We start from the raw sequence: 7382 nt of genomic DNA, 5'->3' as shown, positions 1-7382 counted from the left end.
TCCCTGCCCTTCCAATGCAAGGGTTAATATGTAGGAGAAGTAACTTGGCTTAAATTCATACTCAAGTGTACATGACTAATATAAAAGTACTTTCTTTACAGCAGGTTATAACTGGGTGGCATGCATAAAACTTAGAGACCTGAATATTGAAAGAGAGTGGAAAGTGTCAAGGCTGATGGTGAAAGTCAAAGAAAGGGGTCTGGGTAGGAGGATGAGGGCAGACAGAGCTGATTTCACAACTCAGACTAGCACGGACCTCCAGAGTTGAGCATGGCTTGGACCTCCCTCTCTGCACCACGCACCCCCCACCCCAGGAGACCAGCAGAAGGAGAAGAATGACTGTATGTTGAACGTGTTTATGAGTGAACACATTTTAAACTAACATGTGCCAAACCACCCACCTACCTAGAGCTTCTAGGAAGCCCCTAAAGGCTGGCCCTGAGAGACTCCATCCCATTACCAAGAATCACTGGCATTAAGGCTATTTCTGCTTCGTCCAAAAGGTTTTCAGTTACCTTCAGAGTAAACAGGAAATTAATCAGCAAGTAGAAAACTGAAAGAAGATCTGCATCTCACTGTAGGAGTCATTAAAATAAAAGCAGATTTGGCAAAATGGCAAGGTTTTTCAGTTTTTGGTATTTTTTTAAAAATCTCTCTTCTACTTTCTTTCTTAATAAGTTGAAAATTCCAAAACTAAAAGCCTGAGGAACACAGACTCCTTGGAGGATGGGACACATACTGTCCTAGGACCTGCACCCCTCTGCTGAGCACGCCAGCCCGATGGCCATCCAAATAGCTCTCCCCTCATGCTCGCAGAAAGCCCCGGGAAACCTGACCACTCGGTGATACAGTCTGTTTAAAACTTGCTGGACTCATCTCAGGCCATATCTCTGTCCTGTATTGTTTGACTTGCCTCTCCCCTGTAAGCTCTTGGGGGGAAAGAGCTTCTTTTTTTTCTTGTTTTGGAATGATTTTATTTATTATTGTAAGCCTGGGTGGAGAATGCACTTCCTTGCTTATCGCGCAGTTATGTAAGAAATATTAAATAACAATAATACCTGGATGCAGTAGAGATCATAGAACTCTGCCTATCATATAACCTTTGCTCTGCCATCCTGAGTATCTGGGGAAGCAGCTTCTCTCTGTCTTCCTTATTATGGGAACTAGAAATGCACAGACCCTAAATTTGAGGACTGATATATGGAAGGATGGCAAGAAAAAGTTCTCTTCTCTTCCACTAGCTTCTGACCTATTGAGCTTTAAAAGTTCCCTGGCCCCCCTGACCCAGAGTGACGGTGACAAGAATGGGTGTGGAGTCACATGTGTTTCATGTGGAGTCTTGGGGCTGCAGCTCACAGCAACCATCTCCAGTTGGCGTAAGCAAAGCACGACGTTTATTGGAGAACCATTGGGGTTTCTCATGGAACCCACAGAAACATCTCAGGGGCCTGTCAGGAAACACAGGCCATGCTCTTTTGCTGTCTCTCTCCCTCTCGTCTTTGTTTCCTGGTCCCTACTTAATGTGAGTTTCATGAAAGCAGGAATTGGGTTTGTTTTCTGCAGGCTCACCTGTGCCTAGAACAGTGCCTGGCATATAGTAGTTGCTCAATCAGCACTTATTACTCTATTTCTCTGCAGAGCAGCTTCCTTCGTTCCTCTGTGGGTATGTCAGAAGGCAGTCACCCCTCAGTACCCACATTTTCATCTTTGAAATTCAGGCTGGTGTCCAGTGTTTATTCCTGATTAGTCAACTCCAGCCATGGGTTAGGGTTTCCTAGCAAGTGTGATTGAGGCAGAGATGCTTTTGCACGAAAGAGAGTCTCTCTGGAGTAAGGCAGACACCTTCACATGTGTTTACAACAATTGGGCAGGTGGTTGTCATTGGTGCAGGTAGCCAATGTGGGAAGTGGGTACATGATGATTCCCAAACAGTACCATCTTTTGATGAATAGCCAACCAAAGGGGACTCAATCTGCTCCCATAAATGTGAAACTTTCTTGCACCTTTGCTGATATGTTGTTGGCCAGTCTCTCTTTGGACATCTCCAAGGCCAAAAATGGCACTATTTTTCAAGAGTTGTTCACTCCATTTTTTGACAGATCTAATGATTAAGAGGTCCACCCATGTATCTGTCTGACTTCAACCTCCACTGGTCCCAGCTTTGCCTTTTGGAACCAGAGAGAGCAAATTTCCTTTCCATATAACAACCCATAAAGAAGTTATTTGAAGAAAGTGATCATGTCACTTTGAAGTCTTTTCCTTGGAGTGAGGAATACATGCTGCCTGTGCAGTTGTTACATTGTATCTAGGATTGTTTTTCCTCTGATTCCTGAAAATGGTAGAATCAATGACTCAATTGTGAATGGAAGGCAGTCCTCCCAGACATAGGACTGCATGACCTTGGTCCCCACCTAAAAGATAGACTTCGTGTGTCTTTTCAGCCACCCTTTACAGATAAAACAGTTTGCGTCAGTGGTAACATCTTCTGCTTCAAGGAACACGTGTTACCTCCTAGGGGTTGATGGCTAAAGGAGCTGAAGTTTATCAACTGGTTAGTCTGGACCAATGAAGATCTAATTGGTAACCTGTAGCTGTTCCCAAGCTAATGGTATCTTTATTAAATTTGTCAGCCCCTTTACGTCTTCTCTTTTCAAGGCTAAATACACTCTCTTCCTCTTTCTCTCCCTCCCCCCCCCCTTCTCTGTCTTTTTACATTTAATGCATATCATGTAATAAACATTTAGAGAACACCAACTACTTGGCAAGAATTGTACTATTTGTTGGGATAACAGACAAAGGATACGATTTCTATCTTCACAGAATTCACAGTGCAGCAAGAGTAGTAGGTAGGCTGAGTAAACAGATGCTTTTAACCTCGGATGAGCTCTGTGACAAACGTATAGACAAGGACTGACTGTCAGCAGCATGCAGAAGGAGAGGCACTCAACAGGAGGTGGGAAGAGGTGGGGAGAGAGGGAGCTCTGGGAATGCCGCCTGGCAGAGGTGCGGCCTGAGATGAGTGTCTAAGGAGGAGGAGAAGTCAGCAGGATGAAGAAGGATGCCTGAAGGAGGAGGTGGTAGACCAGGCAGAGGTTTTACATTTGCAAAGCTGTGGAGAATTTAACATAATGGTTTGTTCAGAAGCAAAGAATTATGAGCGTCAGAGTAGCAAGACAGGCAAAGTAGAACCAGTACGTATGGGCTGTAACAGCTGGCTGTTGCTCCGTGACAAACTACCTCGAAATCCAATGACTTAAGACAATAAGCTTTTAGTACTGCTCACGAGTCAACAGATCAGCTGGGAAGTTCTGTTGAAGTGGCCCAAGACTGTCTGATCTCGACTGAGCTTGCTCATGAGTCAGCAGTCAGGTGGCAGGTTGGGGGCTGACTGGTCTTGGATGGCCTCACTCCCATGCTGGCAGTTTGCTGGCTGTCAGCTGGGTGTCAAGGTGATGTGCTTCTCATCATACAGCAGGCTAGCCTGGGCTTGGTCACACAGTGGTGGCAGAAAGAAAGTGGAAACACACACGGCCGCCTAAAACCTAGGTTTGGAACTGGCATACCATCCCTTCTGCCCCATGTTCTTAGCCATAACAAGTCACAAGAGCCCTTCATTCAAGGGACAGGGACATCTCTCTTTTTTTTTTTTAACAGATTTATTTATTTTTATTTATTTATTTTTGGCTGCGTTGGGTCTTCATTGCTGCGCATGGGCTTTCTCTAGCTGCGGCGAGCGGGGGCCACCCCCCATTGCGGCGTGCGGGCCCCTCATTGCGGTGGCTTCTCCTGTTGCGGAGCACAGGCTCCAGGCGCGCGGGCTTCAGTAGTTGTGGCACGTGGGCTCCAGAGCACAGGCTCAGTAGTTGTGGCACACAAGCCTAGTTGCTCTGCAGCATGTGGGATCCTCCCGGACCAGGGCCCGAACCCACGTCCCCTGCATTGGCAGGCAGACTCTCCACCACTGCGCCACCAGGGAAGCCCACAGGGACATCTCTTAATGGGAGATGCTGCAAGGTCTTGTTGCAAATGATGTATACATAGGAAGGGGCGAGTAATTGCAGCCGTTTTTGCAGTCAATCCAGCACAAGTGACATAGATGATTAGAATTTCTCTTGAAAAAGATGGGGAAACATCAAAAGGATATATTATTAAACTTTTATTATTAATATACAGTAGTTTAATAATTAAATGTTATAAAATTATATTAAATATTTTATTATTAAATTTTTATTATATTGTATTTATTATATTATTGATTTATTATATTAACATTTTTAAAAGTGAATTTTCATTTACACATGTAACATTAAAGCATGTTCTCCCTTAAAAACAGGATATCAGATAAGGCTAAAGTCTCCTACCAACCATGTCCTTGTGGGATAGGATGATATGGATGATGTTTCTACGGACACCACCCTTCAGGTCCTCCTCCAGGTCCCCCTCCAGGTTGATGTGGACCATTCCCCAGCGTCCTTTGCCTCTGGTTGTCCAGCTAATTAGGAAGTCATATGAATCTCTTTGCCCCTAGGCTACATTCTCTACTTCTCCACAAGGATTTCATAAGAAACATTGTCAACTGCCTCATGACATCCAGATCCACTATGTCTACAATATTGCTTATTAATTCTTGGTCTAGTAAACCTGTCAGAAAAGAGAATGAGGTAGGTCCAGTCCAACTTGGCTCTCTAAATCTCCTTTTCCGGTCACTCACATCTCCTTTAATAACCCATTCTAGAAGGTGTCTAGTCTATTATTTGGGTATCCATTTTGATGTACCTTTTGAAATTTGGGGTCCAGTTCCCCTTCCGTTGCCAAAGTTCCTTAAACACAATGAGCAGCACTTCCATCATTTCATGCCGAGGTCCTCCCAGTTCCCTGAGAGAAATTTCACCACAGCCCACCTGGTGATCTCATTTAGATCCACCGGCTACTTACATGGGCTCCTCTCTTGGCTGGATCTTCACTTCTCTCAGGCCAGTGAGCTTCAGTCTTCCTACTTGACATGGGAAGAATAACAAAAGAGACAGGAAGAGGTGGGGGGAAGGGAGGAAAGAAAAGAAGGAGGGAGGGAGGGACGGAGGGGAAAGGAAGAGGAGGAGGAGAATTAAATGTGTGCTCTTCTGGTCCTGTCATCAATTTTTACTGCACCACACGCCCTATTTGATCGACTTCTAAATTTTTGTGTACATGTTATTTAGCATTTAATTAAATATAAAACGTTTTTAGAATGTTTTTCTGGAAGTACTCATAAGAAACTGTTAGCCGTGGTTCCACTTGGGGAGAAGCGCTGGGGCAAGCTCGTTGGGGGCAGTTTTTGTTTGGTGTTTTTCTCTATTGATTGAATTCTCTGGGCATGCCAGAGAGACTCATCTAGAAAATGGAATTATGGAACATGTTTCTGTTTTTTTTCTTAATTTCTCTCTTTTTATTAAAAAATATTTAGAAGGTGGAAACAACCACTTTTTTGTTGTTTTTACGACAGCAACAAATATATATATACATGGAGCACTCACTCGGTGCCCAGCACCATGGTAATGTATATGTTCTACATTTATTATCTTCTTTGTCCTACAACAACCCACTGGGGGAGGACTTCTTTTTTTTATTTTTAAAATTTTATATTGGAGTATAGTTGATTTAAAATGTTATGTTAGTTTCAGGTGTAGAGCAATGTGATTTAGTTATGCATAAACATATATCTTTTCTTTTTCAGATTCTTTTCCCATTTAGGTTATAACAGAGTACTGAGTAGAGTTCCCTGTGCTATACAGTAGGTCCTTGTTGATTATCTATTTTATATATAGTAGTGTGTATATGTTAATCCCAACCTCCTAATTTATCCCTCCCCTGCCTCCCCTTTCTCCTTTGGTAACCATAAATTTGTTTTCTAAGTCTGTGAGTCTGTTTCTGTTTTGTAAATAAGTTCATTCGTATCATTTTTTAGATTCCACATGTAAGTGATAACATATGATATTTGTCTTTGTCTGTTTTACTTCACTGAGTATGATAACCTCTAGGTCCATCCATGTTGCTGCAAATGGCATTATTTCATTCTTTTTTATGGCTGAGTAATATTCCATCATATATATATATATATATATATATATATATATATATATATATATATATATATATCACATCTTCTTTATCCATTCCTCTGTCAATGGACACTTAAGTTGCTTCTGTGTCTTGGCTATTGTAAATAGTGCTGCTACGAATATTGGGGTGCATGTTATCTTTTCAAATTAGAGTTTCCTCCTGATATATGCCCAAGAGTGGGATTGCTGGATCATATGGTAGTTCTATTTTTAGTTTTTTAAGGAACCTCCATACTGTTCTCCATAGTGGCTGTACCAATTTACATTCCCACCAACAGTGAAGGAGGGGTCCCTTTTCGGAGGAGGACTTATACACGGTTTTAAAGGCGAGAAAATGAAGGCACAGGGCAGTCATGCAACTTGTCTAAGGCCACACAGCTACCAAGGGTCAGTGCCAGGATCTCCCCCCACCCGCCCTTCAATTCAATCAGATTCCACAGCCAAGGTTTTATCCACCATGTGATGATGACTCCTTCCATCTTTTCATGGATATTCTTTTAAAATCTTGGTCATTAGAGAGCACCATAGGTAGCCACATAACTTCTTGTGGCCACCCCTCCCAGTCCTAGGCCATCTGTGTCGGGTGGAATTATAGTCAGACTGTCTTCACGGGGGTCTCTTACCTTCCATCTTTTCTCTGAATGCTAAGAATCCACCCCAGTAACGTTGAAGTCCATGTCTCGCTGAGCTCAGGCTGTTCCTCCCTGCTTTCCCTGAAGTTTAAGCTGCTCCTTTCTGCCTAGTTGCTCTTTTCTTCTTAGCTCATTTTTCCCAAGAGATCAAAATCTGGGGCAGAATAATGGTTCGCCTTATCACTTTTTCAACATCCTGGGAGATGAAGTGGTCATAAGCCACATGAGGAATTGTCTGTGTATGTTGTTCTTACATGACCTTAACTCTGTCTTGCCACATAGTAAAATCCTCTGAGTCCTGCATTAGTTAGTTACTTTGGGTTTTGTTTGTTTGTTCATTGTTAACCACAACTCAACTTTAAGTCTGGGAATAGTTTCCAAGTTTCTGGAAATAGTAAGTGGCTCCTTGTCTCTCTGTTGTTGCTGTAGATCAATTTTGAGGAGAAATTTAACCTCAAAACCTCTTTGGTTCCTTCCTTTCACTTGCTTTTCCCTTCCCCCACATTCAGTTAATGACTGTTCTCTCTTCAAAATACCTCTTACATCCTACTTTCATAATTATTTTTACCACAATAAATAAAATCGGTTCAGGCTTTTGAAACATTTTAACCTACTATGTGGTAACAGCTCCTAAGCTGGCCCGGTGGCCATG

General features: G+C 42.7%; 1 long non-coding RNA gene across 1 annotated transcript; it reads right to left on the bottom strand.

Annotated features, from left to right (window-relative positions):
- Nucleotides 1–3661: 3661 nt before the first annotated feature.
- On the bottom strand, nt 3662–6860 carry LOC132363571 (uncharacterized). The gene is made up of 3 exons (XR_009502611.1): nt 6722–6860; nt 4936–4996; nt 3662–4111 (listed from the first exon to the last, which is right to left on the bottom strand). It is a non-coding gene; the product is annotated as an uncharacterized LOC132363571 (long non-coding RNA).
- Between the last annotated feature and the right edge of the window lie 522 nt (nt 6861–7382).

This window comes from Balaenoptera ricei, chromosome 3 (genome assembly GCF_028023285.1).
Source record: "Balaenoptera ricei isolate mBalRic1 chromosome 3, mBalRic1.hap2, whole genome shotgun sequence".
Taxonomy (NCBI): domain Eukaryota; kingdom Metazoa; phylum Chordata; class Mammalia; order Artiodactyla; family Balaenopteridae; genus Balaenoptera; species Balaenoptera ricei.
The sequence above is the reverse complement of the archived record's forward strand: the minus strand, read 5'-3'. Positions and strand labels throughout refer to the sequence as shown.